At 41.7% G+C, this 25,870-nt stretch overlaps 2 non-coding genes and 1 pseudogene across 2 annotated transcripts; 2 read left to right on the plus strand and 1 right to left on the minus strand.

Annotated features, from left to right (window-relative positions):
- LOC138756351 (doublecortin domain-containing protein 1-like) overlaps positions 1–25,870 on the plus strand; it is a 340,682-nt pseudogene that overhangs the window by 253,925 nt on the left and 60,887 nt on the right.
- Positions 10,109–10,214, minus strand: LOC138752122 (U6 spliceosomal RNA). Its single transcript, XR_011350394.1, has one exon. It is a non-coding gene; the product is annotated as a U6 spliceosomal RNA (small nuclear RNA).
- On the plus strand, positions 12,077–12,186 carry LOC138752149 (U6 spliceosomal RNA). Its single transcript, XR_011350412.1, has one exon. It is a non-coding gene; the product is annotated as a U6 spliceosomal RNA (small nuclear RNA).

The following is a 25,870-nucleotide window of genomic DNA, read 5'->3' on the forward strand; positions in this document are numbered from 1 at the left end:
AAATCCTGGATTTGAATCAAAGCCCTTATAATCATAAATCCATTTTGATACACTACTTGTATTATGTGTAGATACAGACCTTTGTTTTCAGATTTTATTATTCAAATTGCACAAGAGCACATCGCATTGAAATGATAAAGTGTAAATGGTGAACATATTCACATGGTTTCCCTTGTTCGTGGTTCTGGCAACCTCTTCGTGATGCTTAAATATGTATTAATTCCTCGCTGTTAGATACTTCCACCACATTTCATCCTTTTTATTATCCCTGAAAGGATTCTTTCAGACATATTATTAGACATTTTGTGAGTCATGAGGTTCACATGATAAAATACTCATAATTCATGAGTAAAACACTGTTGATAACAGTCTTATAAGACTGGGTATTGCATCCTGATGGGTAGGCTCAATATCATCAGTACTTGTGCCTGCCTGAAAGACCCCAGCAATGCAATGACTAGAGGAAACTCATAGTACCTAACAATTAAACCTTCATATTTTTTAATTAGGTAGCTAGCTGAGAAAGGGAAATGTAAAAAATTGTAAGATATTAAAAGGGAACAGCACTGGACAGTGTATTCCACGTGAATAAAGGCTCCAGCATAAAGCTGATTAATTAATTTGTTGCTGCATTATGACATTTCTTCATACAGGCATGCTACAATCAGGTGTAGTCAATCTTTTCATTTCCTTGAAGTGCTTTATTAATTATTTCCTAGTTTACGTATAATCTGTATACTTGATGCCATATACAAGTAGGTAAATGCTTCTTGGCCATAAAATCAGGCTGGGCTGTCTACTGATAATTGGGTGAATGCTTTGCACTCTTCAAGTAAGCCAACATAACAACAGTTCAACACGAGTACCTAGATCATTGTCTTCCAATGAGGTTTGCGGCAAATCAGTTAACAAGCTCCACAGGACACGGAGGCAGAAGCACAATTGACAAACAGATATTGGCTGATGGATCTTGAATTTTTGGAATATCCTGCCTTAAGAACATCTCAGGAGCAGGAACTTACAGTTTTAGTTTTAGTGAAGTGAGCTGCAAATTGTCTTTCTCCAAATCTAAAAAGGAAATGGATTTACAGATAGATCAAAATAGAAAATCAGGACAACCATTTAACATCCCATCTGATATTACTGGAATAGATGGTTATATTCAAAGTAGTGGAAGAGCAGTCAATGTAGTGTAAATGGATTTCAGCAAGGCATTTGATAAGCCTTCAAGCCTTCCCCATGCAAGGCTTATTGGGAAAGTAAGGAGACATGAGATCCAAGGGGATATTACTTTGTTGCTCCAGGACTAGCTTGCCCACAGAAGGCAAAGAGTAGTTATTGACAGGTCAAATTCTGCATGGAAGTGAGTGACCAGTGGCTTGTTCATGACAACAGGGATCTGTTCTACGACCTTTATTCTTCGTGATTTTTATAAATGACCTGGAAGAGGAATAGAGGGATGAGTTAGTAAGTTTACTGATGACACAAAGGTTGGGGGTGATGTGGATAGTGGGGAGGGCTGTCAGAGGTTATAGCGGGGCAGTAATAGGATGCAAAACTGGACTGAGAATTGGCAGATGGAGTTCAACCCCGATAAATGTGGTGGTTCATTTTGGTAGGTAAAATATGATGGCAGAATATAGTATTAATGATAAGAGGACCATAGGGATCTTGGGGGTCCAAGTCCATAGGATGCTCAAAGCAGCTGTGCAGGTTGATTCTGCGGTTAAGAAGGCCTTCATTAATCATGGAATTGAAATTAGGAGCCGAGAGATAATGTTGCAGCTCTGTAGGAGCCTGGTCAGACCCCACTTGGAATACTGTGTGCAGTCTGGTCGCCTCACTACCGGGAGGATGTGAAGGTCATAGAAAGGGTGCAAAGGAGATTTACGAGGATGTTGCCTGGTTTAGGGAGCATGCCTTATGAAAACAGGTGGATTGAACTTGGCCTTTTCTCCATGGAGCAACAGAGGATGAGAGGTGACCTAACTGAGGTGTAAAAGATGATGAGAGGCATTGATCATGTAAATAGTGAAAGGCTTTTTCCCAGGGCTGAAATGGTTGCCACAAGAGGACACGGGTTTAAGGTGCTGAGGAGTAGGTGCAGAGGAGATGTCAGGGGTAACATAATGAGAACCTCTGCTCTAGACCCAATTGTTACTGAAATATTTTGCTTGAGAAAAATTGTCATTGGGCCATTTCCTTTGGAGTTCTGAAACCGTGCACATAACGAGTCAATGAGGGATGATTAAAACAGTGGTTTTCAACCTTTTTCTTTCCACTCACATACCACCTTAAGTAATCACAGAGCACCTATGACATAGGCATTACTTGAGGTGGTATGTGAGTGGAAAGAAAAAGGTTGAAAACCACTGAACTAAATGCAGATCAGGTCATTGGTTTGCAGAGCACCTGCATTCAGTCTGCGCTGGCTTCCTGTTGCTTGCCATGGTAATTCTTCATCACACTCCTACTCTGATTTAACAGTCTGTGATCTCTTGTACTGTTACAATGCACCCCAACACTAGCATCTTATCTTCTGTCTGGACACGTCGCAGCTTGTCTTCAAGCTGGTGAAGAAGGCTTTTAGTATGTTGGCCTTTATAAATCAATGTATAGAATACAGGAGTTGGGAAGTGATGTTGAGACTGTTCAAGGCATTGGTGAGGCCAAATCTGAAATATTGAGTGCAGTTCTGGTCACTGAATTATAGGAAGGATAGAAACGGTATAGAGAGAGTGCAGAGAAGATTTACGAGAATGTTACCTGGGTTTCAGAATCTAGATTACAAAGAAAGTTTGAGCAGATTTTATTTCTTGGAGTATAGAAGGTTGAGGGGGGATTTGATAGAAGTATTTATGATTATGAGAGGGATAGATAAGAGTTGATGTGGATAGGCTTTTTCCCTTGAGGGTAGGAGAGATTGAAACAAGAGGTTAAGAGTTAAGGGGCAAAAGTTTGGAAGTAACATGAGGGGAACTTCTTTACTCAGAGAGTGGTGGCTGTGTGGAATGAGCTTTTGGGAGAAGTACTGGCGGCAGGGTCTATTTTGTCATTTAAGGAAAAATTGGATTGGTATATGAATGGGAGGGGAATGGATGGTAATGGGCAAGGTGCAGGTAGGTGGGACTAGAGCAGAGGACTTGGTTCGGTGCGGACTAGAAGGGCCAAGATGGCCTGTTTCTGTGCTGTAATTGTTATATGGTTATAGAAGAAGAAAAATGGTGGAGCTGCTGTAATGGCAACACTGCCACTGGTGTGGACCAAGGAGAGTGGAGACCCAGCACTGCTCTGAAGGTTTCAACTAGCAGGTCCTAATGCCAGGGGGTCTGTATAGTCGTTAAATGGCCTGTTAAAGAGCAGAAAGGGTTTTAAAACTAAAATCCTGCAACCAAGATGATGGTGCCTGTGCTCAGCAGCGGCCTCTAGAGTGTAGGGCTCCAAAAATGGGGAAAACACCCCCCCCCCCAATTGAGAAGGAGAAGCAGAGGGACAACCTTACATGCAGGGGCATAGTCAGGTTCTTAAGTTAGGGAGAATGAACACATAAAAAAGGCACCATGACACATACCAGATGGTGAGTCAGTGGTTGAATGGTGGTCTGCACTGATTTTTTGGCTGTGTTGGACCGGGGGTAGGGTGGCGGGGGGTGGTGCCACAGCATCGTCGGACACGGGGGTGGTTGCAGTGATGGTGGACTGGGAGGGTTGGTGGCAGCATCAGACTGGGGGGTTAGAAGTGCCACTTTTGTAATATATGCAGGGCATTCCCCCTGCAACCCCCCCCCCCCAACCCCAGGACTATGGAAGCGGACCAGCAAGGGGCTCTGCAGCTGAGGGTCCCACACAGGCTGTGGGTGACTTGCGGTCGGGGGACCCACACAGATTGTGGGCTGATGGAGACTGGCTTATGGGAATCAGGTATCGGAGCTAGGATTCAAGAGGGAGCTGAGGGCTCCCGAAGGGCCTTGGCAACTGAAAGCCTACTGATTGTGTTTAGATCTGGACCATGGGTTGCATCTGATCGAACTTCAGAGGCTGTGAGAGTACTGGAGGTGAAGCTACGGACACTCAGTGTCTCTAAAGGAACTCTTTTGTTTCTCTTTCTCTCATACTCTAAGGGGCACCAAAAGATACTAATGGCGTCTCTGGCCTTATGGAAGGCTGAAGGCAATTTCATGTTATATTGTATGTTCTGCACAATTTACATGACAATAAAGGAATCTTGATTCTAATTTGATGTTTTATTTCTCCTCATGTTATTCTTTTTATCACCCTGGAAGTGGAAGTCATGCCCAGTCTGACTTGCCAGCTATGACTTCCTGCTCTGCACATTCCAAATCTCTTTGTCAATGCAGCCACTGCAAATAAGTATCTGACCCAATCAGGACAGATCAGATCATATTTATTGGCATGCAATGAATCAGAAATGTAATACTACATGAGAGTCATTGTTATATAGTTTAGAACAGGTCCTTCAGCCCAACTCGTCCATGCTGACCAAGTGGTCATTCTGGCCTAGTCCCATTTCCCTGCATTTGGCCCATATCCTCTTCAACCCTTCCTACCAATTCAGCCTTGGTAAAATGTAAAATTCAGCCTTATTTCTTGTTAATGTTAAATTTTCACCAATAATTGCACAAATATAACTAAAATAATAGATTTCCATCATTCACAAACTGTTTCATACAAATCAAAATACATCAATTGTGCCTGGGTAGCTAATCAGTTAACATACATTCATATCAAGTGAGCTAGCTTTTGATTGATTCTTTACATTGTTGTCACAGAAAGCAATCATTAGGAATGTTCATGATATTGTCTCCTGTTTCCACTGTTTAGGCTTCAAATCTGGCTGAATGTGCAAAGCAATTGTATGACAAAATGTCCAATGAGTAAATGGTTCCTTCGTGATCTTGTACAATAGAAAATGATTAATTATTCCAAAATGTATTCTTTATAATTGATGGATTCTTACAGTATTCATTAACTTCCTAGACTGAACAAAGCACCTTGGTGTATTTTACAGCATTGAGGGTGCTGTATAAATATAATCTATTGTTATTGAATATGACTGGCAGCAATCTGTGTGTAGTTGTATGATCATGGAGGCTCCGGACTGAAAGGCCAACACAACTTTTCCTCAGAGCTGAGGTTAACTTCTGGGAATTTTCTTTTGCTGAGCTATCTATTTTTGAACAGACCAGAAGAAAATCAGCTAAAGAAAAATACCTCTTCATTGCCAATGCAGAATTAGATTCTTTGAGTGTATGGACCAGGTCAGCCATTCTCAACTTTTTATTTGGCTATGGCCCCATAAGGACACTATTCAAACTTAATGAACCCCCTTCCCTGTGAAACAGTCAAGTTTAGTTGGTTTCGTCCATACTTCACTCCTGCCCCCTAAAGACATTGGGGCCCCTTATTAAGGATTTTTGTCCATGCCCCCCTTCTGTGGCCCCTGGGAAGGGGGTGGGGCATATGGCCCCCATTGAGAATAGCTTGTCTTGGGCACATTGTGATGTTTCTTTTATTGTTTTCTTTGGCTTGGCTTCGCGGACGAAGATTTACGGAGGGGGTAAAAGTCCACGTCAGCTGCAGGCTCGTTTGTGGCTGTAGCACACACATAAAAGACCACATGGAGGCATCCATTTTTAATCTAACTAAGATGCCACAGCTCATCTCCCGTCTCCCTCCAGTGGTCAGGATTGGCACTAACACTCGCACTAGTACTTTATCAATACACACATAATTTAGGCAAGCCTCTGTTTTCACCATGGTCCCAAAATGTACGCCTTTATCCTTATTCCTGCAGCAGTAGGATTAGATGCACCCCTCTTCCACCAGAAGGCAACTTCAGGAATAGCTCAGGAACATACTCTAATTATATAAATTTAAATTTAGACATACAGCATGGTAACAGGCCCTTTCAACTCTTGAGACTGTGCTGTCCAATTACACCCAATTGACCAACACCCCTGGTACGTTTTTGAACGATGGGATCAAACCAGAGCTCCTGGGAAAAACTCAAGCAGACACAGGGAAAATGTACAAACTCCTTACAGACAGTGCAGGATTCGGACCCCAGTTCTGATCACTGGCGCTGTAACAGCGTTGCGCTAACCACTAAGCTAACTGTGCCGCCATAAAAATATAACGGTGTACTGAGGAAGTTAGGTGGAAAGAGCTCTGGATCCTAATGATACCAACAAATTTATGAATACCTCAAGTGATTCTCTCTCAGAGAAATTCATCCTGACCTATTTTTAAAAGCTATTCTGCAAGACACCAAAATATGATTACTTATAGCTAACCTAAATTTGCAGCTGAGAAAAAGGTGTATTAACTCTTCATGTAGCTTGGTTTTCTAATGTACTTTCAAATATTAGTTATAAAGCTTCATTAAATGAGAGTTGATGATTTTCTACCATCCTATGATGTCTTATTGTTAGGCACAGCCAGGTTAATGGTCATTTCTAAATGAGAAGCTCAGCACAAATAGAAGGTATTCTGTTGTTCAAATCAATTTTAATGTCATTACAAAAAACAATCACTCCTTGAAAAATTCTGAGAATGCAAAGTATGTATACTATTTACATGTTGATGTGTACTCTCAACAAATAAAATTGTAATTCAAAAGGTAAAATGACACCTTGCCGTATTTAATGTCAGTCAACATATCTGCTGCTGTGCTCCACACTGCGACATCCAGTCAGACATCTCTCACTCTAAAATAATATAATTCTCATCAAACATGCTGATGTAGATTGCATTTATCACTGACATTTCACTAATTGCTGCAGTTGCAGTTGTTACATCGAGATGGTTAAAAATGGTAAACAAACCATTTCCCGAATCACTTGGACTTTGAAAATAAATGCACTTTTGTTTTTTGTTGCTTTCATGCTGCAATAAAAAAAACCATGCAGAACAGCTGTAGACTATTGTGGATCTGATTTTTTTTTAACATTAACTACCGCTCAATTGGTCTTTGTTGATCCGCATGATTCAGGTGAGATCAGAGCAAAATCAGATCGCCTTTTGCATAAATATTCATCATGAAAAATGTAAATTGGTAAAATTTTACCTCCTTTTTTCCCCTTTGGGCCACCATTGACAGGCCGGCAGCAATAATCATCTCAGTATGGTGCCACATTGGATGTAGTACAAATGATCACATTTGTGTTGAATACTCGTTCATTTAAATGTCATCATTGATGGGACTGTACATCAGCAAAGCAAGAAAATAAACATCTAGCAGCTGAAGACAAGCAAATCAGTACACAGTCTCTGAAGATGCTGTGATCCTAATGCACAGAAATTGCCTTTTAATTACCCACATTTCCTTTTACACTTGTAATTGTTTCAGTATCACAGATAAAGTCCTGTAATTTGAAAGCTATTTGCAGCTCCTGTAAGAAGCCACAGCATTTTATACATCATTGCACCGCAAATATTTTATTGATTAGAAGGCTGGCCCTCCATATCACCAATGTTTTGGTCAAACTAACTTTATGGCCAAAGCAGTATAATTTGTGGTTGCAATTAGATTTTGCAGAAAGTATTTTCTAGGATTCAGTTTGGTGGATGATGTTAATATGGGAGACTGTAAACTTAAAGCGACATCAGCGGAATTGATCAAGGATGCATCCTTTTCTGGCTGTATGTTTTATTTGAAATTGGTGCATCAGTTTTGACAGCAGTATTTGCATTCACTTTAGTTGTTCTAATAAAGCAAATAGTCACATGCCCAGAGCTGGGATGCAACGCATCATTTTTAATGAGTCTTGAAGTACACGGTGGGTTGAGGTGGAGGGAGGGGATATAGTTGGTGGCTCCTGTCAGTCAAAGAGCTTGAGCAGTGACTCCCCAACTGAACGTTCCAGGATTGGTTATGTAAAATTGCATAGCCCATCTAAGCAGGGCTTGTCAAAGTTGGCGTTCGTGCTCACAAAACCCTCCTCCCATTTAAATTAATTCAACCCTATTTCCGTATCCTTCTATTCCTTTCTCTCTTTATGCATCTGTGTTATTCACCTGAACATGGAAGATGGTTCCATGTTCTAATCACCTGGTGAGCAAGGAAAGATTTGCCCGAGCTTACAGCTGTCCTGTGTGAAGGCCCAAATTTAAACAACACATGAGAAAAATTCTTTTCAGGGATTTAATAAAACCTTGCTGCAGCTTGCAATTCTGGAGGAAGGCAGATAGCTTCAAAAAAAAGAATGAGATTTGAGCAGGAACCAGTCTGCAGAATTTTGATTTCAGTTCTTTTGTCTGTAGATCAAATATTATTTCTGATTGTATACTCCGACCATCCCAGGTGTAATCGTATTCTGCACTAATACCAACCTCGTCAACAACAGTCCTTAATTTTCACAACACTAGTACATCTCCAGTTCTGCCTCCTGTTACCCAGTTTTATTCTTGTTCCTTACTTGGTTCCATCTGCCTATTATCTACACACTCAACCCATTATTCCCATTTGCCCACCACCACTCCCTTATCTGGTTCCACTTATCAGACTCCATAATTTGTAGGCCTTTGTTATCTCCACTCAGATTCTGTCACTATCTACCTAGCTCCATCTTCCTATCAATCTCTCCTCACCTGGATCCACCTATCACTTGCTTCCTCCTGCCTTACCCTTCCCCCGCACCTCTTTATACTGGTTATCTCCCCGTTACACTCTCAGTCCTGATGCAGGGTTTTGACCTGGAAAATTTACTGGCTGACCTGTTGATCTCTTTATCTCACTAGGTTGAAACAATTTGAAACAGTATAGATCAGATCATTTTTCACTCCATTGTAAACATCAGGAATCCTTCTGATGAAAGGTCATCAACCTGAAATTTTTAATGTTATTCTTCCCACATATACAGTTCAAACTAAAATATTTCAGATTTCCAACAACCATGTTTTGTTTTCGTAAAATCATATTGAATAATCAAATTGAATTCTCTGAAGTACATGCAAATCCTCATAGTTAATTTGTAATTCCTAATAATGCATATGAAAGCCATTCATCCCATCAAGGGCAGTATGGTTAGTTCACTATTCTTCTTTTCTTTGGCTTGGCTTCGCGGACGAAGATTTATGGAGGGGGTAAATGTCCACGTCAGCTGCAGGCTCGTTTGTGGCTGACAAGTCCGATGCAGGACAGGCAGACACGGTTGCAGCGGTTGCAGGGGAAAATTGGTGGGTTGGGGTTGGGTGTTGGGTTTTTCCTCCTTTGCCTTTTGTCAGTGAGGTGGGCTCTGCGGTCTTCTTCAAAGGAGGTTGCTGCCCGCCAAACTGTGAGGTGCCAAGATGTACGGTTTGAGGCGATATCAGCCCACTGGCGGTGGTCAATGTGGCAGGCACCAAGAGATTTGGAAGCCAACTTTTGTTCTGTATGATAAGGTTGATCTATATAACCTGAGCCAACTGGACAATAGGGGTCAGTCTTGGGGAGTAGCTCACTGTGCAGGTGACCTATGAACTAACGATTGACCCAGAGCTCTGTTAAGTTTTATTCTTGTGCTGTGTAATAAATTGACTGTTGAACCGAATACCTTCTCCTATCACTTCATTCAAAGAACACGCTGGACTCAGGCTACACATAGACTAAATTAAGAGTAAGGTAAAGCCAGAGTCCGACAATATGACTACCAGTCCCCCCACATCTCCATCGGGCACACAAAACTCAAAACGGTCAACCAGTTTACCTATCTCGGCTGCACCATTTCATCAGATGCAAGGATCGACAACGAGATAGACAACAGACTCGCCAAGGAAAATAGCGCCTTTGGAAGACTACACAAAAGAGTCTGGAAAAACAACTAACTGAAAAACCTCACAAAGATAAGCGTATACAGAGCCGTTGTCATGCCCACACTCCTGTTCGGCTCCGAATCATGGGTCCTCTACCGGCATCACCTATGGCTCCTAGAACGCTTCCACCAGCGTTGTCTCCACTCCATCCTCAACAGTTCACTATTACAGCACCAACAACCCCAGTTCTAATCTGGCGCTGTCTGTAAGCTGTTTGTACGTTCTCCCCATGTCTGCATGGGTTTCCTCCCACCCGTCAAAAAAAACGTATGGGGGTTGTAGACTTTTTTTATTTAAAAAACAGGGAATGCCTCACAAATTTGCATGTCATCCTTGTGCAAGGACCATGCTAATCTTCTCTCTATCGTTCCAATTTTAGTATTTGCACTGCCGAAGGCAAGCGAGCACAGGTTGTAGATTAATTGGTGTATTTGGGCTACACAGGCTTTTGGGCCAGAAGGGTCGGTTTCTGTGCTGTATCCCTAAGTTTAAAATTTAAATTTAAATTCAAGTCTTTGCTGGGCCTGAGTACCCAATTCCCCACATATTTTCCTTTAACATCGTGCATCTCACATGCTCAAAAAACCTCCCTTTAAATTTCTTCTACACAGCCAACCAGGAGGCAAGTTACACGCACCAATTATCTTATAGATATGCCTTTGGGAAGTGCAACAAAACCATAGCATTCAGACAAAACTCATATAGTTTCATGGAGAATATGCAAATTACACAGGCACACCTGAGATAAGGTTTGGATTAAGGTCCCAGGAACAGCATGGAGGAGCATTAACTGTTGCAGGACCATCCTGCCCTTCAGATTAGCTCTGGACAAAAAGTAGTTATTTCTGGTGCAAACAGCATTGGTAAAATATTTTGGAAATTTCAAAATAAGTTTCAAAGTTTAAGCTGCTCTTTAATATCTTGTGGTAGGTTTAATAATTGGGATTGTTGACCAGTTCTGTAAAGGCCTGTTGTTGTCCTTGGCATGAACAAGATGGGCCAAATAGCCTGCTTACGTGCTATATAACTCAATGACTTAATCAGAATCAGGTTTATTGTCATGAACGTGTCATGAAATTTGTTGTTTACCGCAGCAATATTGTGCAGAACAAGGTGCAAAATTACAATTCTGTAAATACATTTTAAAAATATGGAAGAAATAGTGCAAAAAAAGGTTTAGGGGAGACACCAGGAATAAGTTTTTACACAGAGAGTAGTGGCTGCTTGCAGTACATTACCAGGCATGGTGATGGAAGCTGGTACAATAGGAACATTTAAAAAACTCTTACCACATATATACAAGAAAAATATAGGGTTATGGCTGTAAGGTAGGGAAGGTTTAGATTTGAGTAGGTTTATATCAGTCATGGGCTGAGGGCCTGTACTTGTGCTGTAACGTTCTGTGCTCTATGCAATTTTAAGTTCTTGGGAGTCACTATCTCGAAGGATCGTTCCTGGACACAGCACACCAGTGGCATCGTGAAGAAAGCGCGTCAGCGCTTGTACTTCCTCAGGAGATTGCAGAGTTTGATATGACACCAGAAACCCTGGCAAATTTCTACAGCAATGTGGTGGAAAATGTGCTGACCGGCTGCATCATGGTCTGGTATGGGGACACTAATAACCTGAGCATAAAGCCGTTCAAAAGGTAGTGAACACAGTCCAGGACATCACAGGCAAAAACCTTCCCCACTATGGTGGTGTACATCTACAGGGAACGCTGCTGCCAGAGTACAGCAGCAATCATCATAAACCCTCACCACCCAACACACGCTCTATTCTATCGGCACCACAAGACTCGCACCACCAGGTTCAGGAACAGCTGCCACCCCTCCACCATTAGGCTCCTCAATGACAAACTCAATCAGAGACTCATTTAAGGACTCTTACTTGTGCACTTTATTGATTTTCTTTTTGTTCTCTTTTATGACATAGTCAATTTGTTTATATTCATTATCTATTTGTTTACATGTTTACGCCGTGCACAGTTTATTTTGCAATACCGATTAGTGGTAATTCTTCTACAGGAACAAAAGAATCTCAGGATTGCATGTGATGTCATGTATGTACTCTGACAATAAATCTGAAATCTAAATGTAAACTCCCTGGATAGAGGATTCCTAACTACCTTGGTTGTGACTTAAATGTTTTAGTACTTTTCTAACATACAAATGGTCATGAATGGCATTCCTTCATAGCCACAACATATTCTGTAAAATTCATATAGTAGAATTAAATCCAATGGAGAAAGTGATCTGAGTATGGTGCTCACTTCAGCAGCACACATGTATTAAAATTGGGACGATACAGAGAAGGTTAGCATGGCCCCTGCGCAAAGATGACGAAAGTGATCTGAGTGTTGCAAGCACGGTCGCTATAGTGTCAATCGGAATTTATTGTCATGAGCAAGTCACAAAATTAATTGTTTTGTGGCAGCATTAACAGTGCAAAATTTAAATAAACCACCTGACAGAAAAATAAATAAAAATAGTGCATGAGAAGTCAAAGTGAGGCAGTGTCTGGGTTCATTGATCATTCAGGAATCTGATGGCAGCAGGGAAGAAGCTGTCCTTGTGCTATTGAGTGCTCATCTTCAGGCTACCTTTTTCCTGATGGGAGTAGAGCGAAGAGAGCATGGCCTAGGTGGTGGGGATCCTTGAGGATGCAGGCTGCTTTCTTAAGGCACCATCTCTTGTCTCTTGTCTCAATGAATGAAATATTAAAAAACTTTCCCAATGATGTATTATGTTGCTACTATCATCAATAAATCAATTAGGTCATGTTCATTCAGTAATAACTCACTTGCGTTGTTAGCCGAAGCTCTCTTTGTATCCTTCTTGCCTCTGTATCATGGTCTTAGTGACTTGAGGGACAACTTAGTGCATTGCTGATAGTATGATTTAATATTGGATTTGCCATTTGTTTTTCAAATGAGACAATAAATCAAGCCCTTGTCTGTTCTAACAGACAGATGGAAAAGCTTCACTTATTTCAGTGTCCTGTAGATTATTGTCCCTCCTATAATATATTTATTCCATATTAAAGATCGTCAAAACAGATGAGTTGCTCATTGTTCTTACTGCTAATTATGGGACTTCATCTGTTTTGCCTCCTTCAAAGTATCCTTATTTTCAAATACTCAGTGGATGTCCTTTGAGTGTGTCAGGGTTACCACAGTGCTTAGTGCAAAGCTTTCCCAGTGCCAGCAACCTGGGTCGAATCCGGCACCATCCGTAAAGTTCTCCACGTCGTGGGTTTCCGCCGGGTGCTCCGGTTTCCTCCCATCCTCCAAAAATGTATGGGGTTGTAGGTCAATTGAGTGTAATTGGGCGGCACAAGCTCATGGGCCGGAAGGGCCTGTTATTGTGATGTACGTCGAAATTTAAAATTAAAAACATTTTCTGTAGTATGGTGTGTCCTTTACCCAATAGAATCTTCTCAAGTCCACGGAAGTATGAAAGTTCAGTTCTTTTAAACTGAACAGCCTCATATTTATCTGCACCTTTTGTGTTTTAAGTTGCTATTGGGCACTGTGCATCAGTTTAAATTTAGAAATATAGCACAGTAACAGGCCATTTCAGCCCATGAGACAGTGCTGCCCAATTACACCCAATTAATCTACAACCCCCAATATGTTTCGAACAGTGGGAGGAAACAGGAGCCCCCGGAAGAAACCCACACAGACATGGGGAGAAGGTACAAACTCCTTACAGCACGGGATTCGAATTCTGGTTCTCATCACTGGCACTGTAACAGTATTGTGCTAACTGCTACACTAACCTGCTGCCCAAGATAAAGGTCAATGAAGAGACTTCATAGTCAGTAGACAGCTGACCCAAGCTCGCTGCATCAAAGAGGGAGCAATGTGTACTGTTCTGAAGGTGAGGCTACCTTACAACATGGTTTCAGCACACACTTAGACAGTGTAGAGATTGAACCCATGTCCTTGGTGTTTTAGCTCAATGCTTGATCCATCATGCTTTATCTTGCACATTCTCAGGGATCGTCCATTTTGGGGGGATTGCCTGGTTGAACAATTAAATAAATGTTAAATAGATGTGTGGACAGCTTATTCAAAAATTGTTTCCTTTCTGCAGGCAACCAAACTGCCTGCTTACGAGGAATTCTATTAAGGGGCAACAGATCTTGGTGAGTCCTTGAAGATTTGGGTGTTACAACTAATTGATTTCCTCTTGCATGTTTTTGTAAAATTCCCAAAATATATTAACATTAACTATAGTAGTTTGCAAACATTGAAGTTTGTTAGATGGGCAAGTGCATGTTCAAATGTTTCTGCAACCTTGTCACTTTACTGTAGATAGTAAAACATAATTAAATTTATTATTTAGCTTGCTTTAGTCTTCTGACAGAAGGGGGTGCCTTTGGAAGCTTCTCTGCTGGCTTTGCACTTATTTCCCAACACTATTGACAAGTGTGCTGTCAAAAATGATTAGATTTTTGAGAGACCACTACATGTAATCCTCTAGCAGAAGAAAGTGCTTTTAAATTTTAAAGATCTAGAAGTCTACAATCAAGCCTGTTTATTAGGCCTGAACTGTCACAGTAAGGGCGTGGATACATACTGTTTTAATACCATTTCAAATAATTATTCATTATTATGGGCTATCACCTCTATTCTAGGTTGCATTTAAAATTGGACATCTTTGTTATTACTGACATTAGGATTGGGCTATCAACAGATTGTTTGAATGGAGATGACCCTTTGGGACCTCCTCTGTAAGGCCTGTCTTGAAAAAGCAGGGAACCTCATGAAGGCATCATTTAATTCAATAGATTTTTGAAAATGTGCCAATATATGAAGAAATTATCTGAGAGGATGTTAATATTTGCATTAGAATTTGTGCAGGGAATTCTTGGCATTGTGTTATTATTTCCAAGAGTTGGTGTTAATATTGACAGGGATTTATGGAAGTGTTCCTACGTTTATAGAGCATTTCCACACTTGCAGAGGATTTCTAGAACTGTCAACATTTGCAGAGGATCCTGGAAGTTTAACAATATCCTCAGAGAATAGTGAAAATGTGTCAATATTTACACAACCTTTCTGTGAATTTTTAAACCTTTTAACGGTTTCCTGAGAAGGTGTCAATATTTACAGATCATTTCTGGGAGTGTGCTGATATTTGCCCTGGATCTATCTCAGAATGTTAATATTAGCACTTCAGAAACAGGTTTATTGTCATGAACATGTGTCGTGAAGCTTATTGTTCTGCAGCAGCTGTATTGTTCAGAACAAGGTGAAAATTACAATAAATTACAATTCCATAAATACAAGATTTAAGAAAAAAATAAATGACTGGAGTCAAAAAGAGAGAAAGTGAGGTAGTGTTTGTGGTTCATTGTTCATTCAGAAATCTGAAGGCGGAGGGGAAGAAGCTGCTTTTGTAGCATTGCGTGTGTGCATTCAAGCTGCTGTACCTCCTTCCTGATGGTAGCAGTGAGAAAACAGCATGGGCTGGGTGGTGAGGGTCCTTGAGGATAGAGGCTGCTTTCTTGAGGGACCACCTCTAAAAGATGTCCTTAATAGGGTGGTCTAATGCCTATGATGGCACTGGCTGAGTTTACAACCCTCTGTAGCCTGTTCCTGTCCTGTGCATTGTCACCTCCATAAAAAGCAGTGATGCAGCCAGTCAGAATGCTCTCCATGGTCCACCTGCAGAAATTTGCAAGCATCTTTGGTGACATACCAAATCTCCTCAAACTCCTAACGAAATACAGCTGCTGGTGAGCCTTCTTCATGATTCTATTGATATAATAGAAATTCAGAGATGTTGACACCCAGGAATTTGACGTTTTTACCCTCTCCACTGCTGACCCCTCAGTGAAGTCTGGTTTGTGTTCTCCTGGTTTACCCTTCCTGAAGTCCACAATCAATTCCTTAGTTTTACTAATATTGAATGCAAGATTGTTATTGTATTATGACACCACTCAATTAGCTGATTTATCTCACCTCTGTACGCTTCCTCGTTGCCATCTGTGATTCTGCGGTGCCACTGGCAAATTTGTAGTTGGTATTTGAATTGTGCCTGGCCACACAGTCATGGGTTTAGAGTGAGTAGAGCAGTGGATAAGCACACATCCTTGGGGTGTGCCTGTGAGGAGGAGATATAGTTACCAAACTGCACAGACTGTGGTCTTCCAATTAGCAAGTCAGGATGCAGTTGCTGCGGAGGGGTGGGGGGGGGGGGGGGGGGTGGGGTGGGATGTGCAGAAGCCCAGGCTTTGAAGCTTGATGACCAGTACTGAGGAATGATGAAATTGAATTCTTGAGTTTCAGTCAATGAAAATAGCCTTATGTATTTGCTGTTATCCAGATCATCCAGGGCTGAGTGGACATGATTAACAGCTAAAAGTGGAGATTCATGCATTATTCATCTTGGAAGATTTCCTCAGTGGTTTATTCTTTACTCTGCCTATTGAATATGCTGGCAAAGGCATTATAAACTTATTATTGTTATTCCAATGACGCATAAAAGATCCTTACTTAATTCATTTGGATGAGGGTGATAATGACTACAATTACCAACTGCCTTCCAGCTTCCACAGCACTGTTAAAATCAAATGGTTTAACAAACTGATTTGCAACACCTTTCTAAGATACTTTATTAACATAGTGTACAATTGGCTAAGTCAAAAAATAGCAATAACTTGAGAGGTATTATTGCCTAAAATGTAATGTCTGTATGTGTGTTTGCAGTATTTTACACCGAGGACTAGAGAACACTGTTTCATCAGGTGGTACTTGTACAATTGCAGGATAAATAAACTTGAAATTGAACTTAAATGCAGTATGGTGTGTCTTTGATTATTGGGGGATCTGAGGTGGAGAAGGTGAGCAAATTTAAGTTCTTGGGAGTCACTATCTCAGAGGATCTTTCATGGACTAATGGCATCATGAAGAAAGCACATCAGTGCTTTTACTTCCTCAGGAGTTTGGGGAAGTTTGGTATGACATTGGCTTGGCAAATTTCTACAGCTTTGGTGGAAAGTGTTTTGACTGGCTGCATCATGGCCTAGTATGGGGACACCAACACCCCTGAGCATTAAAAAGCCCTGCAAAAGGTAGTGGATACAGCCCAGGACATCACAGGCAAAATCCTTTCCACTATCGAGAACAACTACCGGGAATGCTGCTGTTGGAGAGAAGCAGCAATCATCAAGGACTCACATCACTCAACATACTGCGATCAAGAAAGAGGTATCAGTGCCACAAGACTCCCACCACCAGGTTCAGGGATAGTTGCTCCCCTCCACCATCCAACTCAATCAGAGACTCATGTAAGGACTTTTACTTTTGCACTTTATTGATTTTTTTCTCTCTCCATTGCACAGTCAGTTGTTTACATTTCTTTATTTGTTTACATATATAGTTATCTTCTTGAGTACAGTTTTTTTGCATTACCAATAAGTGGTAATTTTGCCTCGCTTGCAAGAAAAAGAATCTCAGTCTAGTATATGATGTCAATAATGTACTCTGAAAATAAATGAAATATGAATTGGAAATATGCAAATGGAATGGCAGCCAAAGTAGCTTCCTCAACATGACCATCCAAAAATTTAAATTTAAATTTAAATTTTAAATTTAGACATTCAGTACAGTTACAGACTATTTTGGCCCAAGAGTCTGTGCCACCCAATTTACACCCAATTAACCTTTACCCCCAGTATTTTTTAAATGTTGGGAGAAAACCATAGCCTCAGGGGAAACCCATGCAGTACTAAATCCTTACAAACAGCGTGGGATTCAAACCCCAGTCACGATCGCTGGTGCTGTAAAGTCATTGCACTAACCACTATGCCATCCGTGCCGCCCCATTATCGATAATTATCAAATGTTACCTCTACTATCAAGATGTTTATGGCAGCAGGCACATGGGAACAGCACAGTTCTGACATGGAAGTACAGTATATTGCTAATCAATTATTGATGCTAGGTCTAAATTCTGTAACTCCTTGTCAAACAACAAGCAAGCAGCCATAGCTCAAGAAGGAAACAATAAGGTTTCACCGGCTTGACAGTAACATCTACATCCTGATTATTAATTAAATAATTTGATGAACATCGAACATTGCAATGTTGTGCCGACCTATATATTCCTACCAAAAAAAAACCTTTCTTCCCTCGTAGGCCTCTATTTTTCTTTCATCCATGTGCCTGCCTAAGACTCCCTAATGTTTGAGCCACCACCACTACTACTCCTGGAAAGGCATTCCAGGCACCCACAACTCTCTGATGTCTCCTCTAAACTTTCCTCCTTTCACTTTGTAGCGATGCCCCTTGGTGTTTGCTATTCATTTGGCTGTCCACTCTATCTATGCCTCTCAGAATCTATTAAGTCTCGTCTCATCTTTCTTTGCTTCAAAGAGAAAAATTCAAGCTCTGCTAAACTTGCCTCTTAAGACTTATTTTCTAATCCCGGCAATTTCCTGGTAAATCTCCTCTGCCCCCTCACCATAGCTTCCACGTCCTTCCTATAATGAGTTGAGTAGAAATGAACACAATACTCTTAGTGTGGTCTCACCAGAGATTTGTAGAGTTGCATCATGACCTCTCCACTCTTGAACTCAATCCCCCATTAATGAAGCATGAGTAATGAAACACTGGAATAATGGGTTTCTGTGATGGTTTGTAAACTAGATGTGGATGGAGGACTAATCAGCCCACCCCAAGGCAGGCCCATCCAAAACAAGTATGTAGTCCAACATCAGAGCACATTTCTATGTGTGAACAGTTTGGCATCCTTTGCTTGCATTTTCTTAATGAAAACTCTTTACCTTGTGTTGGTGTTCAACAAGAAAGTCTGCAGACGCTGGGTTTGAGTGCTGCAGAAACTCAGCAGGTCATGCAACACCTGGAGGTAAAAGGCAGTAATATTTCAGCCCTGAGCCCTTTGTCAGATTCTGAAACAATGATTGCCTTTTACTTCCAATGGATGCTGTGTGTCAGGCTGAGCTTCCCCAGCACTTTTGTGAGTTATCTTGTGTTGGTCACTTCCATGAAAAAGAACTCTGGTTGTAATTTTATTTTTCACTATTTTAACATATCACTTGCCTTATCATCACAGTTTACATCAATGTAGTTTGAACTCGCCTGTGTTTTAACAGTGTTACAGTGAGAATCAGCCCAAGCTTGAGGCATGGAGCCTCACCTTTGTCTGAGCATCTTTTAGCCTTTTGGACATGTGTCCAATTTTGGTTTTTTTTCTATAACAGAATCCAGCCATTTCTGCCAACCAGCTATCTGTGATTTTAGATTTTTTTCACTCTCTCTTAGGGTATAGCCAGGCCTGTTGACCCACCAGCCCTGTTATTTCTCACCATAATTTCCACATTATCCTGTTTGGTCATCAGACGTATTCCATGGTTTAAATCCATCCTCCCCTACTTTCTTTATTATTGAAAACTAACCAATTTTCTCTCCTTCCCAGTTCTGATGAGGAGGTCTCAGATCTGAAATGTTGACCCTCTTTCTCTTTACATAAGATGCTGCCCAATTTGCTTCATATTTCCAAGATTTTCTGATTTTATTTCCTATATCTAGCATTTTACTTTCATGTGATTTTCATTCCTTATTCTCTTTCCTGAGTATGGATTTCAGTGAGATCACATCTTAGCAGCTTTCCATCAGATTCATAGTTCTCCATGTTTCATACTGTTACGTGGAGTAGAACATTAGCTTCTAGGCCTGTCTGAATAGAAACCCAAAGATTTGATTTCTCTATGTGTTTTGGTGACCTGGACTGATCAAGGTTTTGTCAAGGCATTGTACATCAAGAGTGGTAATCAGCAGATACCTTCAAGTTAGTTGGACAATTTGTTGCCAGCATGTGTCCAATACATGAGAATGTATTGGTAATAGTGCAAAATTAATATTTATTTTCTCTGAATTATAATTCTAATGCAACAAGTGTTAAGGAAGTGGATCAATAATAAATCTTAAAATTATTTATGGGAGTTTCAGGAGTGAAATTAGGAAAGTTATTTTACTGCACAAACAGCAATGGAATCTGGAATTCAGTTCCATAAAAGTCTTTGGATGCTGATCAGCGCTTGACGTCCTGCTTTGCGGAAACTGCCAAAATGTTTGGCCTGGAAGTCAGCCTGAAGAAAACTGAGGTCCTCCATCAGCCAGCTCCCCACCATGACTACCAGCCCCCCCACATCTCCATCGGGCACACTGAACTCAAAACGGTCAACCAGTTTACCTATCTCGGCTGCACCATTTCATCGGATGCAAGGATTGACAACGAGATAGACAACAGACTCGCCAAGGCAAATAGTGCCTTCGGAAGACTACACAAAAGAGTCTGGGAAAACCAACGGGTCAGATACAGCAATGAGCTCTCCGAACCCTTTTCCATTAACAATGGCGTGAAGGAAGGCTGCGTTCTCGCACCAACCCTCTTTTCAATCTTCTTCAGCATGATGCTGAAACAAGCCATGAAAGACCTAAACAATGAAGACGCTGTTTACATCCGGTACCGCACGGGTGGCAGTCTCTTCAATCTGAGGCACCTGCAAGCTCACACCAAGACACAAGAGCAACTTGTCCGTGAACTACTCTTTGCAGATGATGCCGCTTTAGTTGCCCATTCAGAGCCAGCTCTTCAGCGCTTGACGTCCTGTTTTGCGGAAACTGCCAAAATGTTTGGCCTGGAAGTCAGCCTGAAGAAAACTGAGGTCCTCCATCAACCAGCTTCTCACCATGACTACCAGCCCCCCCACATCTCCATCGGGCACACTGAACTCAAAACGGTCAACCAGTTTACCTATCTCGGCTGCACCATTTCATCGGATGCAAGGATTGACAACGAGATAGACAACAGACTCGCCAAGGCAAATAGTGCCTTCGGAAGACTACACAAAAGAGTCTGGGAAAACAACCAACTGAAAAACCTCACAAAGATTAGCGTTAGCAGAGCCGTTGTCATACCCACACTCCTGTTCGGCTCTGAATCATGGGTCCTCGACCGGCATCACCTACGGCTCCTAGAACGCTTCCACCAGGGTTGTATCCGCTCCATCCTCAACATTCATTGGAGCGACTTCATCACCAACATTGAAGTACTCGAGATGGCAGAAGCCGACAGCATCGAATCCACGCTGCTGAAGATCCAACTACGCTGGGTAGGTCATGTCTCCAGAATGGAGGACCATCGCCTTCCCAAGATCGTGTTCTATGCCGAGCTCTCCATTGGCCACCGAGACAGAGGTGCACCAAAGAAGAGGTACAAGGACTGCCTAAAGAAATCTCTTGGTGCCTGCCACATTGACCACCGCCAATGGGCTGATATCGCCTCAAACCGTGCATCTTGGCGCCTCACAGTTCGGCGGGCAGCAACCTCCTTTGAAGAAGACCGCAGAGCCCACCTCACTGACAAAAGAGAAAGGAGGAAAAACCCAACACCCAACCCCAACCAACCAATTTTCCCCTGCAACCGTGTCTGCCTGTCCTGCATCGGACTTGTCAGCCACAAACGAGCCTGCAGCAGACGTGGACATTACCCCTCCATAAATCTTCATCTGCGAAGCCAAGCCAAAGAGAAAGAGAAGAGTTACAGAATAAACAATGGCAAAAATACTGATATTGGGAATTCTCTTAGTTCTTTCTTGACTATTGCTGTGTGACCTGTTAAATCCACCAGAGCTGGCAGGTAGAATTGGATGATGCATTTAAACCCTTCATGACTGGAACAATACATTCAAAGGCAATAGGGTTTGAACTGTTGAAATTTGAACTCCAGTATAAGAGTGTTTCCCGTTGTGCCAAGCTGGTGTCTCAGTCGTTATGACGTATGCTGAGAAGTCATTGGAGATACCAGTGCTTCATGCATTAAGACACATTTGAAGAGAATGATATTGGAAAATGATGCCATGGTACAGCACCTCTGCCTTCAATTTCAACTCTTTAAGGAATCATAGTACTGATAAATTTGCTTCACTGAATGTAGTTATTTTTAGGCTTAGGGTCAAGATATTGTGCAATGTTATATAGGGCAAAATACTAACATGTAAATGAGTGAGAATGCTGATATAAACCTTTGAGCTCAGAGGCTACCTAGTAAAATCTTCAGCACCTCAAGGAAATAAACTTGGGCTTACTTACCATTAGAAATTAAATGAATTTTGAATTGTGTCAAGTGATCAATATTGAATCAGAGTCCAGATAAAAGGTTCTAATCTGAATTGTTGACCCTGCCTTTCAAGTTTAAGTTCAAGTTCATAGAAACATAGGCCATTACAGCACAGAACCCTGTGATCCAAACCATTCAAGTTTATTTGTCATCTGATTGTACCAGTACAACCCAACGAAACAGCCTTCTCCAGTCCACGGTGCAGAACAGTGCAAAACACACATCCAGAAGTAACACACATACAGACAAATGAATCATATACTCAGTACATATGTACATATATTAAAATAAATATTCTTAATGAATGGTAGAGTTACGGAGATTTGTTTCAGCAGTCGTTCAGCGTTCTCACTGCCCATGGGAAGAAGTTGTTCCTCAGCTTGGTGTTTCTGGCTCTATCACTTCTGCATCATTTTCCTGACAGGTGTAGCTGATAGATGTTCTGTGCAGGGTGGGAGGGATACTCCCTGATTTTGCAAGTCTTCTTTAAACAACGATCCTAGTAAATCACATCGATGGAGGGGGTGGTGTGGAGGGGGAGGTGAGTGATTCTCTCTGCTATTTTTACGGTCCTGTGAATTGACCTCCAAACTGATGGTCTACAACAACCGTACCACACTGTAATGCAGCCAGACAGGATGCTTTCAACAGAGCTCTTGCAGAAAGTTGACAGAATGGTATTCAGTAGCCTTTCCCCCTTCAGTCTTCTCAGAAAGTGTAGTCATTGTTCCACCTTCCTGACAAATGAGGAGGTACTGTGTGTCAGGATAGGTCACTTTTTAAGTGGACTCCATGGAACTTGGCGCTCTCTACTCTCTCCACTGCCGAGTTATTAATGCGTAGTGGAGGATGATCATCCCTGGTCACTGCCTGATCCACTGAGTGCCTCCAGCTTCTTTTTGTACATTCTTTATTGATTCAGCTTCCTGGTAAAGGTCAGTTCTGATTTACATTTGCAGGAGATGAGTGTAATCAATAATTAAACTGTAATTGTCAAAGTACAGTTGAATGACCTTGATTTACTTCTGCTGAACACTATTATGAATGTAGAATAATTGTTTTCAATTCATTTATACAGGCATTGCCTTCATTGGGATGGACCCAAATGCAGGCAAATAGGATGAGCTTAGGTAATCAGTTAGGTTGGTTTGAAAGGCTGTTTCCATGCCTTACAGCTCTGCGACTGTAACACTCACAAACCCACTCTTCCAAAGAGTGGACTAGAATGGTTGGGAACATTTATATGTAGCTCAACCCAAGCAACAGCATTTAAAGGGCAAAGGCAGCTCACATCACCCATTAATGGGCTTAAAACAAACTGTTGGAGGAAGTCAGGACGTTGAGCAGCATCTGTGGAGGGTCGGGGTTCCCGTGGGGGGAAGGAATTGTTGATGTTACATGTTGAGACCCTGCAGAGAGTGGGGAGGAAGTATAGCCAGGATAAAGGGAAGGGTGAGATGGGGCAGTGGGTGATAGGTGGGCCGGGGAAAGATGAAGGATGATGGTAAGAAGGATGGGGGAGTGGGTACTGGAGACAGAGATAGTCAGGTGTAGACAAGGGCACTGAAAGGCAGATGCAGGTAGGTGGGAGAAGAGGAGGTGAAGGTAGAGACAGTAACAGAACAGTGATAACTGGGGCATTGGGGATACAAATGCTGGAATCAGGTGAAAAAGTGATAATTTGGGGAGAGGTCTAGGACAGATGGAAGGAGATGGAGAACAGTTTGGTGGATGGTTTGAGTAGGAGGTAGATGGAAGCAGGATGGGAGGTGAATAAAAATGAATGATGAGGATTAGAGGAAAGGAATCAATAACATGAGGACCAGAGGTGGATTAGAAGGAGATAAAGGAAATAAGGGCAATCCGAAAATGAAAAATTCAACGTTCACTTCATTTAGTTGTAAACTACTCATTCAGAGTATTAGATGGTGTTCTTGTTTGTATTGGGCCTCACCCTGTAGAGGAGAAAGCTGAGGACAGACAGGTCAGTATGGGTATGGGAGGGGGAGTTGAAATAATGATGATCAGGGATTTTTGGCATTTATATTTATACAATGTACAGATGTACCAAAACTCCTACTTGCTGCAGCCACATAGGTACATAAAATGCACCAACTACAATATTGGAGGAGAGAAAAATAAATGAAAGAGATAATAAACATTAAGTATCCAAATAAATAAACATTCACAGTTACAGTTAATGCAAAAAAATAATGTGTCACTTCAGTAATGAAGGGATATCCTTTAGAGGTCCTGGAGTAGCTTTTGGTCAGGGTTCAGGTAGTAGGGGAAGTTCAAGAGGTTGATTGATAACTGTTAGAAAAAATAAACTGTTCTTGGATCTAGAGGGGCTGGACTGAAGGCTTTAAATTTCAGTTTAAATTCTCCAACTTCAAGATTATTTTATTGTCATGTAATAATACAGAAGATGTGATATCACTTAAGGCAGACAAAGATGCCCAGCGCTCCTTACAGCCATAAAAGGAGAAGCTAAAGAGAGTCCTCTAGAATCACCAAGCATCCATGAATTTGCTTTCAGTGGTCCTGCAGCCTCTGCAGCCACACAGACTTCAGTTCAAACCATCAGCAACCCAAGCTCCAGACAGACACGATTAGGAACCCTCCAACATCTTCGGCACTGTCTCACATCTCAGATCCGATACCTGTACCCTTTCAGCCCAATTCGCAGCCCAATGTGAGTCCCTTAACCGCAGTTGCCAGCAGCCTCAGAGCACCTCACTGGTCCGCCACCATGGTCACTGTTCCATGGGTCGTCTCATCTGTTTCTTCTTCTCAAATAGGGGGGGGTGGTCTCCCCATTTCCTTCAACCCAAAGGTAGTAGCAAGAAGGGATTATTATCAGGTTGATGGGGATCCCTTGTAATGCTGCATGCTTTCTTGAGGCAGTATCTCACATCGGTTCCCTTGACTAGGTTTGACACTCTCTGCAGTCTTCTTCATTCCTGGAACTTGAGTTTCTAAACAAGGCTGTGATGAAACCAGTCAGTGGACTTTCCACAGAGCACCATTAGAAATTTGATGGAGAGTTTGCCACATCTCCTCAGGATGTGGAGGCATTACTGAACCTTCTTCATGGTTGCCTTCATTGTTGGCTCCCAGGAGGGGGTCCTTTGAAATGGGTACTTGGTACGGCCATTACAGACAGAACACAGGTGGGAACTGATTGGTGAATGATGGCTGATAGGGGCATGAAGCCTGACTGTCTCAGTCAAAAACCAATTCTGCAGAGCCATCATGAACTGTCAGCTGACGTGCAATTAAGATTGTGTATTGTTAGACCAGCATAGAGCTTGCACATTGGATTTCACAATGAAAATTGTGATGTGACCTCCTCTCTCCCCCATCTCTAAACAAGGTTAATAGAGCTATGGCTTTTCTCTTTGGAGCGAAGCAGGGTGAAAGATGATTTCATAGAGGTCTTCAGGATTATGAGAGGAATATTTTTGGGTGGGCAGCCAAAAACTTTTTCCTGGGCTGAGATTAGCAAAGAAAACCTGCACAAAGTGAGGGGAGGTAAATTTAGGGGTAATTTTTTTTTACATTGGGAGGGGTGGGAGCCTGGAATTGTCAGGAGTGATGATGGAGGGTGGTACAATAGGGACATTTAAAAGATTCTTAGATTGGCACATGGATGCAAGAAAAATAGAAGGTTATGGGTGTGAGGTAGGGAACATTTAGATTGTTTATATAGGTTGGCACAATATCAATGTTCAAACCTCTCATGCCCCTTCCTCCCAATTCCAACCTATTACAGTTTAGTTAGAAAAGAGACATTATCAAGTAGCTTTTCAGATTATACCATTTCTTTTCAGCAATTTGGAATGGTTTTCATTGTCAGGCTTTGGCATGTGATCAAACAGCTGGAGTTCTAGTTACATTCTA

This window comes from Narcine bancroftii, chromosome 1 (assembly GCF_036971445.1).
Source record: "Narcine bancroftii isolate sNarBan1 chromosome 1, sNarBan1.hap1, whole genome shotgun sequence".
NCBI lineage: Eukaryota > Metazoa > Chordata > Chondrichthyes > Torpediniformes > Narcinidae > Narcine > Narcine bancroftii.